Source organism: Calypte anna, chromosome 1 (genome assembly GCF_003957555.1).
Source record: "Calypte anna isolate BGI_N300 chromosome 1, bCalAnn1_v1.p, whole genome shotgun sequence".
In the NCBI taxonomy this organism is placed as follows: domain Eukaryota; kingdom Metazoa; phylum Chordata; class Aves; order Apodiformes; family Trochilidae; genus Calypte; species Calypte anna.
This window is the reverse complement of record NC_044244.1, coordinates 25,431,616-25,442,514: the sequence shown is the minus strand read 5'-3', so window position 1 is coordinate 25,442,514 and position 10,899 is coordinate 25,431,616. Positions and strand designations below refer to the sequence as shown.

General features: G+C 34.7%; 1 protein-coding gene across 1 annotated transcript in view; it reads left to right on the top strand.

Moving 5' to 3' along the window:
• The first annotated feature begins 10,687 nt into the window (after nt 1-10,687).
• The window catches only part of MDFIC (MyoD family inhibitor domain containing), a 51,410-nt gene continuing 51,198 nt past the window's right edge, over nt 10,688-10,899 (top strand). Inside the window, exon 1 of the mRNA XM_030445994.1 lies at nt 10,688-10,760. The gene's annotated coding sequence lies outside the window, so the exon portion shown is untranslated. The remainder of the gene's footprint in view (nt 10,761-10,899) is intronic.

Here is a 10,899-nt window from a genome sequence, read left to right as displayed (position 1 = left end):
CACTGAAATTAGGCAATTAGCAACCATACATAAAAGCTTGTGTTTCACAGTGCAGTAGTAGCCCATCTCCAGTCCTTTTTACGATGCTTTTAAAAAAGACTATTAGGTACATTCAGAAATTTGGATTTCTACCCTTTTCTATCTGCAAATCATTGCTAGTGAATATGAAGTGGGAAAGCTGGAAAACTGAAAACTGAAACTGTCTGGGCAAGTGAGGCCTTCTTTTCTTTTCCTCCATAACATCCAGTGAGAAGGACCAACACATCTATGTTCCTTTTCTGACTGTTAAGGAAGTGTCAGCTTGCCTGGGGAAGCAAACAGTCTTGCTTTCTTTGTAGTCTGCTCTGACAGAATCTCCAATCCTTCCTGCCCAGCTCTCCAGCATCTTCCTTCCACCATCCTGATTCGTTTCCACTAAATGAAAAGAGGGTTGAATTCTATACCACTTCAGGCTGATGCCTATGAGTTCAGGGGAATAGGCTGAAGGGGAATGATGACCAGAAATGTCCTGGGCATATACAGGTTGGTTGCTTCCACTGCGGAATTCACCAGATTACAGCCACAAGTTCTTGAGTTTAATAGTTCAGCTGCAGAAGATGTTGTTCACATGATTACCAGTGATACTTTCTTTCTAAAAGAGAAAAAAAACAACAACAAAACGTTTCTATTTTGTGTATAGCAGACTACTGTATAAGATCTGTGAATGATTTTAGTCTCTTGGTATGCACTCTCTAAATAAATATGGAATAGTACCACTCTATTGGCCCTTTATTCGTGACTCATGGAATTAACTGAAAACAAAAATAAGTAATAAAACCCCCCCTCAAATCCTCAGCTACAACTTCCTCTCCAAGCTCTTATGAGCATTTTCCACCAGAGCCTCCCTCCTTCTTGTTCTGTAGTGGCCTCTTCCTCAGGCGTCACTCCTTACTTCATTTATATATTTGGAGGTATAAACGAAACAGCCCTGTTCCCATGAGACCAGAGAATTGCAGCCACTTTGGATTTGCTTCTAACATGTGCTAACAGGCCAGTTTGGCAGATGATAATTGTTACTCATTTACAGTAGGGACATGAAAATGAGTCATAAATCCTAACTCCAATCAGGGATGTTCACACTTCAGTCTCAGCCCTCAGTTTCTACACAGGTGACTCCTTCATGCAATTATTTGTCCTTAGTCCTGCTCTTCAGGAGAGGAATATATTCCTTCTGAATTCTGTATTTGCTTCACCTATACCTGCCCTTCATGGGACATGAGTGGGGGTTCTCAGCTGCAGTTACATCACAGAATTTCAGAACTTCATTTACCTAGAAAAATCTGTCTTCTTAATGTTGTTTGTAAAATGTGCTTCTCTTACTGGATAATGGAAAGAGGGTTCATGTGCCTGGAATATTGCAGCAATAAATAGCTCTTGTGATTATCAAATGCCTTGGCTCCACTTCAGCATTTAATCACCCTCAAAAGCCATAAATTGCCTCATATACTCCTCCACCATGAACATTGTATCTTAATCAAACTGGATTAATAAGTTTAAGAGACATTACCCATTTATATGTGAATTTTGGTAGGTCATGAGAATAATGAGCCAGATGTACATAAGATGTAAAGAGCAATATAAGTTGCAAGACCATAACTTAAAGCTTATACAACATGCAGAGAGCAGAAATATGTGATATTAGCAGAGAAAGGTATTAGCAGAGAAAGGTGTTAGCAGAGAAAGGTACCAACAGGTTTATGATAATTTACAATTAATATAATATACTTCTTTACATTCAATACAAAAAAGTTTACATTTTTTCTTGTCTCTAATGGGGTTAAATACATGCTTAGACCTGTTTACAGGAGTAGCTTTCAGTATACTCGGTACTGCCTGTATTTTCACTCAGAAAGAGTTTTGTATTCCAAATAAGAGCTGAAGGTTTTCTCCAGAAACCCTTGATATATTGATTTGGTAATACTGTGAAGGAGATTACTTAAGTGATTTCATTATAGCCATTTTTCCTATTTAAATTTTCATATCAGTTACAGTATATATGTGATTTAACCATACTTAAAGAATGTAGCCCTAATACATGCTTATTGATAGCTACTGCAAGCATCCTTGCCAGTAGCTGTCCGTAACATCTACTGTACACACACTTTATCACTGCTCATTAACTGTATTAGAAATGAAGAGTTTTTAACTGCTTTCTTATCCCAAAGTACTAAAACTCAACTACGGGGGCCATCACAGAGTAAAATATAAGCAAACTCTGCCTGTGCACAGCAGCAAGAAGTGTGTGTGTTTGTGTTTTGAATCATAAAGTCATAATGAAAATATTTTATAGTAGGATCCTCTCATTCCCAGTTCAAGAGCTTCGGATCCCTGACACTCTGATACAGGCTGTGCTAATCTAAATATACCACTGACTCAGTACAGCACTGAATGTGCTCACAACTGGAAATAAAAAAGCTTGGTTTTGCTAGAGGATTTCAGGTATGGCCTGTGGTTTGCAAAGACAAGTGAGATATCATAAACTGAATAAATTTATTTTTTCTGATTTTGCACAGAGTACAGCACAAGTGACAATAGTACAACTCTTCCTGTCCTAATAGATCCACATTCCCTTTAATTAATTTAGTTTATATTATCAGTATCCCAAATTGCACATGGCATGCAGAAAACTGATTCCTTACCAACAAGGATATTTTATGAGATTGCCTGTGGATTTATAAATAGTCAGAATGTTTTAAAAATGAAAAGAAAATTCAAAGACTGAAAGGAAGACCCAAGTTGAAAGAACTTAGTCATAAATTAGTGTAATTAAATATTATTAATTGTTTAAAAACTAAAAGAAGTACAGATTAATGCAGAGAACAGTACAATTCCATCCCATTGCTACCATATTATTGTTGCTTCAACCCGAACTTAAAATTTTCACAAGTTTCAGCATTTATCTTTGGAACTGTCACCTGTCAAGCTTAATGAAACTACATGACAATTGTATTTCTTTTAGTACAATAATATAATTAGGTTTTTTTAAAACCCACTTCAGGGTTAAAATAAATCATAGAATTTCATTAAGTATTGTAAGATAAGAAAACCAGCTTGCTGCTTTCTCTCTGGAGTACTGTAGGTTTGCCTTACTGTTACTTTGTCTCTTTTAATAAATATTGATTAGGATTAAATACTTTATAATATATCCTTTTCCATTCATGAGTTGTAGGCATCCACCTTCACAAATGAGGATAAATGTATAATCTAGTGGTTTACTGTAGCATATCCTTTATGTATGCACATTGTGACTGCAGTTAACTATGGGTGTCTAGACAGACACTTAGGAAAACATTAATATATATGTACAGAATATTAACATATATGTACAGAAATGTATTGTGTATTTCTAAAAGCTTCAGGTTTTTTTACCAAAATCCCAAATTATGTATCTCCCTGCAAACTGCAGAGAAATCAATACTATATTTTACAGACTACTGTATCCATAGGACAAGATCCTGATTTTGTTTTCATCAATGTGAGGCCAAAGGCACCCCATTGTTCCAAAGTTCACTCCTTTACATTGAGAAAATGAGACTGAATATCTTCTGCTTTGTTCCAGAAAGTATTGTATTGCCTCCCATTGTTATGGGAGCTTGTTGGTGTTATTTTACCACTTTTCATTCCATAATAAAACTCAAAAAAGAATTTATTGTGACAAGATATTAGAAGCTGTGGATGTCATAAGAACAGGTTATTTTTTTGTATTATAAAGGAAAAAACGGTGGACCTTTGTGTTTCTGCTTAACCTTATGCTTTGTCTTTTCCAGACACAGTTTTACATAAAGAAAATTTACTGGTTGGTAACTTAGATGTTCCTGAAGGTTTACGTTTTTATACTAATTCTTCATATATGACACCAATGTTTTACAGTGTGACTTGCATTTTCATGTTCTCACAAATTATTTTGAGTGTTGTGTTTTGCTTTTTTTCCTGTATTTTTATTTTTATTCTTAGCATATTTGATCTCACTGTAGTGGCAGGTGGGTGATAATTATTGAGTATAGACCTTGAGCTCTCCTTCACTTAAATTTCCAGATGTAATCTTCCTCAAGAAAACAAGACTTTGGTGATGCTATGGTGTTTTGAGAGAGCACTTCTATAATCCTTTTCTGAACTTTAAATTACTCTTTTTCAGAATTAACACAAATAGCAATACGAAGAGGCAGGATACAAATCTGGTGAGAAGTATTTCTTATTTTGGGCTGAGAGTGTGTGGTGACCATATGAGCAGTGCTCCCATTCCCAGCCTCAGAGCAGACTGATGCTGAGGTGGAGAAAAATGGAACAGGCTGGAATGTCTTATGTCAGTGCTGGAAGTGACAAATGCCTGAAAAAAACCAGCAGCAGCATTTGTGCTGCTCCGTTGACATACTTCTTAATTATATTTATGGTGTAAAATAATTGAAAGTTTATCTTTAACTCTAAAAAGACAGGTGTCAAATCTTCAAGCCCACAATAAAGGTGTGCTTAGAAGTTTAGCTGGACTCTGGAGGGTACTGGATCAAGCTCAGGATTTGCTTACCACCATCGCATTAAATAAATCTGATTTAAAAACAAAAATATTTTATTCACATGAAAAAATGGGCAGAGAACTGGTCAGACATCTAGGACTGGAACACCAGAGATTCCTCAGCAAAAGTTGCTTATACCACAATTGCTTAAATTTCACTTGACTTTAGATCACAGATTCTCAGAATGTCAGGGGTTGGAAGGGACCTCAAGCAATCACTGAATCCAAGCCCCCTGCCAGAGTGGCATCAGCAAGAGTAAGTCACACAGGGATGTGGCCAGGAAGAGTTTGAATCCTGGTTATCAGAACTATGCTTTTATTATAATAAAACATAGTAAACTGAAAGTCTAAATAATTTATTGAGAAAATGTAAACCACATATGGGTAATCCACAGAGAATTAAAAAATAGTTGAGTGTGAACTATCTTAGTTTTATTTACAATCATAAAAGAAAAAACCCACAACAGCTCAGACCTGCTTGTATAAGTTTACAGGAGCATGTTTATAGCTCTTATAATGTAAAACAATGTTAAATAAAATTGTACTTTAACATTATGACTTTTACAGCATTTTTATTAATACTTTAAAATGTTTGAAATAAACTAAAGGAAAAGGAAAAGAGAAATGAAGGAATTTGTACAGTGTAATAGGTTCCCTCACTAAACTAAAATGTAACCATTTCTTTTAGAGGCAAAATACTAAAATTCCAGTGATTTTATGTCCATATACACATACACTTTCTGTCTCTCTGATATGTGGCAGATATTACACATACTAATGGAGAATATAATTTTGTCTATCATTTAGTCTACAGGACCGCATCCATATACGTGACCCAAAAGTAGAAACTATATGGAGAACTCATTTAATCTAATTTGTGTTTTCTGGTTTTATTAATGTTTTGGCTGAGGTATTATTATAGTCATGCATAAATATTTTGTTCTTGTATGATTGGTAGTTTAAACTTGCCATTAAGTGACAGAATGCTTATCTGAATACATTTTGGTGTTCACATCTCTGTGGTGATATCAAAACTATAAAACTTTCAGTGCTGCTTATTAAAATAATACAACTGAAAAGATTTTAGAACTAACAATATGATCACTATGTAGTCCTTGAAATGGTATAGATAATTACCTCTTGTGTCTTTCTAGCTGTTCTACCAAGTCTAAAAATGAGGAAGGGCAAAAGTCAAGTTGTCTTTGGCTTTTCTTTTGCTTCCTGGGGAAAATTCCCACCCTGTTTGCACAGACAGAGATTTATATCAGACCTGGTCCCAAGATCTGCATTACTTTGATTTAGATAAGCATGAAACTGAGGCAGAAGACTATTTTTCTTTCAGTTCCTGTTTTAGACACATAAAAGTACCTTTTTGAATCTTTACTTGCATGGGTTTCTACAATGCCCAACTGTCCATGTAGAAAAATAATAAATTTGGACCCAAAGTTTTGTAATAATTTTATTTTGTAATTTTTTTTTTTTTTTTCAGTTTTAGTCCTGTGAAGTCTAAGGAATTCTATGTTCCTTGCTGGCAAAATGTCATGTTATTTTAAGCTAATATACAAAGAAACAAAATCATGATTTAAAAAAATACTGGCATAAGTAATTGTGGTTTGTAATTGGTTTTTTTTTGTTTTCCCCATGACCTGTATTTTACAACCAAATGAGCACTTTATGCTAAGATATTAGTCCAGTCATTTATATGGATGCCAAAATGAAAACTCAAGAGGATATTTTCAGGCAATTAAAGAAAATATTGATTAGAGTTATTAGACAGAGCAAAGACAGGAATGAAAAGATCACATGAAATATTTGACTTCAAGAAACCATAATTCATAAAGTTGTTGCAGTAATGGATTTATTTTTTGTGAGTTGTAAAGATATGGGTGAGCAATGACTGTGCACGATGGCACATCTGTGAGAAGCATGAGAAAATAACTTCTGCTTGTATATGTAGCAGAGACTTTTTATCTAAGATTTGATTGTGCATTCTGTATTATGAACTCATAATATGCAAATGCATTCTGCTGTTAATATACATTCACAGCATACATGCTAGTGGTTGCAAAGGAGCTGTTACAATATATGCTCTGAATATGTATTAGGAATAATACACAGTATGCAAGTAAGAGCATTCTATGTTAGGAAAATATTACACAGAATGCACAATGTTTTTCATACTTGTTCACAGTGTACCCTCTGCTAGCTCAAAAAGAGCAAGAGTACCATGTATTAGGAACTCAGATTGAAATTAACTAAATTTTTGTAGATCTCTTGGCTGTGAGGCCATGATTCTGCATAGCAATATAGCAGGCAGTCTTCTGTTCCACTGCATTATTAATTCTATTGGTAAAATATGCTTGTTTTAGTATTCTTCATTTTAATATTTTTGGGAAAGCTTGACTAAGTATTCTTTTCATGTGGAAACATTTTTATTTTGGTGGAACTGTAAATATGCTATTTTTGCAAGCATCATTTGATATTGGCAATTAGTTTGATACTGCTGAGAAAAGGCAATGTAAATTTCATGAATACTCACAATTGTAAGGAATGTGCATAAAATACTAATGTAGAACAATGCCAGAATCAGATACTGCTCAGGTTGCAGAAGCAAAAGCAGCCTTGTTAAACTGAAAAGCTATTGAACTACTTGGATTGGGGTTTTTTCTACTTGCTGTGAGTGCAGCCTCATGGATTATTATGACTAAGTGCTTCAGGTAAATTCATTTTGTTATTCTAAATTCACTAACTCTTTATGTTGTTCAGGTTACAATATTCTGTGTTCAGTTAGCCATAGTTTTTAATTAACATGCCCTTAAAATTCCTGACCAAGATGCTTTTGTCCATCATTTGTCTTTGCTGGGATGAACTTTAATGTCAAGACAAGTTCCAAATAATTCTGATTGTAGTAAAAAAAACAGTAAAAAATGAAGCAATAATTTTTGCTGAATTTCAAGTTTCTTTAGAAGTCTTAAATAAGTCTTTTTATTAATGTACAATATTAACTGCAAAGGGAAAAGCTGAATAACTGGAGTATATGCAAATAAATAAACTGTTGTAATAACAGCACACTTAGTTGTAATTGAATGCTGAATATTTCTTCTTGTAGGAATGTAATGAATTGCTAGTTGGCATTTTGTTGTGATGAAACGTCATTTTGCATGTCTCAATATATGATCTGTTACTTTTTCACGTGAGATCTATTACCTGCTTGAGTGAGCTACTTGCTTGAGCTTGCTAAAGAATAGCTGAAACTACCATAAACCATGCCATAGGTTGTGTTTTAAGTAAGTAGTATAAAGCTTGTTGAGCTGAATTCATCTTCATGTAACTCCTCGGACTTCACTGGAATAACATCAGAAATAATTAATCACATATTCTATTTTTTCTTTACATCATAATTTATCAATTTAATTAAATATTTGTCATCTGTGCCAGAAAATATTCACAGAAACAAAATATAGTTTTCTGGAAGGTGTCCCTGCTCATGAAGGGGGTTGGAAAAAGATTATCTTTAAGGTCCTTACCAACCCTACCATTCTATGATTCTATGAATTCTATGATTCTATATTTCTTATACCATTGTATTTACTATATACAGAAAAATAAAATGAATAAAACTGCCTTTTCATATTTTAAATTCTTGTTTACTCTGAGTTTAATTTTCAGTTGCCAGCTTGATCCAGCACAGCACAGAACAGTCACTATGTCTCATATTCCTTTTCTTCTCACTGTGGAGTCCTTTCTGTGGGAGAAAACCATCAAACCTGGAGAAGAATCACTTATGGAAGAAAGACTTCTTGCTGCCAGGGTAATGTTAATCATTACAGGAACCTGTTGCTTCTCTAAAAGAAAATGCATTTCTTGATTCTGTTTCTGGTTAGAGAAGGTTTAAAATCTGCATGTCTCTAATTGCATTGTAATCAATCTGTTGTTTATTTGTTTATGTGTTTGTGCTCTATGGAGTTGAATTTCCTTGGACTAGAAGGGGTGGGTGCCTTATTGGAACCAGCTGATGTCTAAGACGCTGTCAGTCACCCAGCAGCACTTCAGTGGATGTGTTTCATATATCACAAATCTTCATCTATAACGTAGCTGCCTCCAGCTCTGTTCAGTCACCTGACAAGGTACATGGCTTTAAACAGGATGTTGTAGAGAGGGGTAAGATACAAACTATCATGTACACAAGAAACCAAAAGTACTCCAAACCAGGCACAGTAGTGACCCTTAAATTCCATCTTACTGTCCTTTTATTCATATATACATATATATACTTACACTGCATGCATTTCTACATTTGAGCTAAAATAAATTTAAAAAAAAGCCCAAAACTAACATTTGCTAATTTTTACTTGTAATAATTTAATTTTTTAATTTGCAATATTTTAATTTTATAATATAATCTGTCTTTAACACCAAATCTTTTCTTTAACCCTTTTAACTACAACAGTGTATGAAGCTTTCACCACACTGTTCTCTGTTGCACCAGTAATGGCCAATAATAACAGTATAAAGTGATGCAAAATTATTGATGACTTCTGAAATATAAGAGGCCCTGAAGTGTGTGGAGTCTCACAACATTTAAATGTTGCTGCACTATAAGATATTGGGGATAGAGGTCCTGCCATGACCCTAAGACTAAGAAAAGAGCTATGATGTTCAGAGTAATGCATGTATATCAAAATGTGTATTACATAGTTGAAAATCATGTTCTTGAACATAGCAAAAGGATAACTCAAACTCACAGGTACTAAGGTACAAGCAGACAACCACAAAATTATTTACTAAATATTATTGTTAATCTTTCAGAAACATTTCAGTGACTTCGGGCATTAAATTTTTCCAGTTTCTGCTGTTCCTGCTGAAAGGAGGAAGACAACATCATTTGGGAGGGAAAAGTAAGTGTCAGAAAGGGGAGAAAATCTGCAAGCTCACACCTGAAATGATCCATAACCAACATTCATCGATAAATTCTCTTTGCTGTGTAAGCAGTAATATTTTAGTTTTTTAATTATTATTTGAAGAATTATATAGACTTTTTCTACAGCGTTGCTGAAATGAGCAAATTTGCTCTCCAAAACCTTCTTCCCAAGAAACTATCTGATACTCAAAAACCTCAAAGACTAAAAGTTTGCCATGGAAAATTCAAGCTAGAAATACAACTCGAGTTTTTGAGGCAAAAATAAGTCAGCAGACTCTCACATCACCCCTGTGTCTCAAAGGCAATTTTAAACTATCACTGGGTAGTGGTTACAGAGAACTAAAAAGGGAAGGAAAACAGAACAGGAAAGGGAAGAAGAGAGAAAAAGGGAGTTTGAAGAAATAGACCTTATCTGGATTTTATGATCTAGTAATGGAAGAGTATATTGGAGTATATATGTGCAACAGCCTGTAACTTTATTGCTATGTGGTAAGATACATATCTGGTGTTCATAGCCTCCTCGAACCACTGCTGATGTTAATGTCAGAACTGCCCACTTCCTGAGAATTCTCCAGAATAGTTTAGAATGATACATATTTTAAAGAAAAGTAACAAAATAGTTATTTTAGATTAGTTGCCTATTTGTTAGAACAAGTTTTACTCTCAGGAAGTGCTACATGGTTGGTTCATGCCAATGAACTTTTCCTATCTGTGGTATCTCATCAACAGTGACCACATCTGGACCTATCTTTTTACAATCAGTCTTTGGTCTGTCATCTACCATGTGTTGCACAATATTTTTAATGTGCCATTCCAGTGTATTGTGTGTTTTGCATACCAAATTCTCTTATCCTATTTTTAAATTTGATTTTGCTTCAGTTTATCTCCCACTGCACCATCTGCAATTTAGCAGTATCTGTTGAAGACCCCCTTCTATTCCTTTACTTTAAACTCTATGTAAGCTGTTACACAGTGGAACTTTTGCAGGGTGACCTCATCCCAACCTTTTTTTTTTAAGAAGATAAACTGAACGCCCTGGAGTTTACCATGTGGGTTTCAAAGATAAGGTTAAAAAAAAATCCCACCAAACAGAAACCCCGGATGGTATCTGCTCTTCATAGACATTTATTATCCAATGAAATATTTTGAAAGCAGGGTGTGGTTGGCTAAATTGTTGCTCCTCCCACTGTTTGCTGCTATGTTTCCAGTTTCAGAGAGAAAAACACAAGCTTGTATGTTGAGTATGAGTCATAAACTCTCTTCTGCTACTGACTCACTTGGGAGTTTGAGGTAAGTCATTCTACCTTATGTCTCAATCGCTCTGCCCCCAGGACAGCAAGGATAGAAGGCATTATGGAAAGTTATGCAATGTTTTCATAGATGTGAAGCGTAGATATCAAGGCAAATATTATTATTATTATGCAGTACA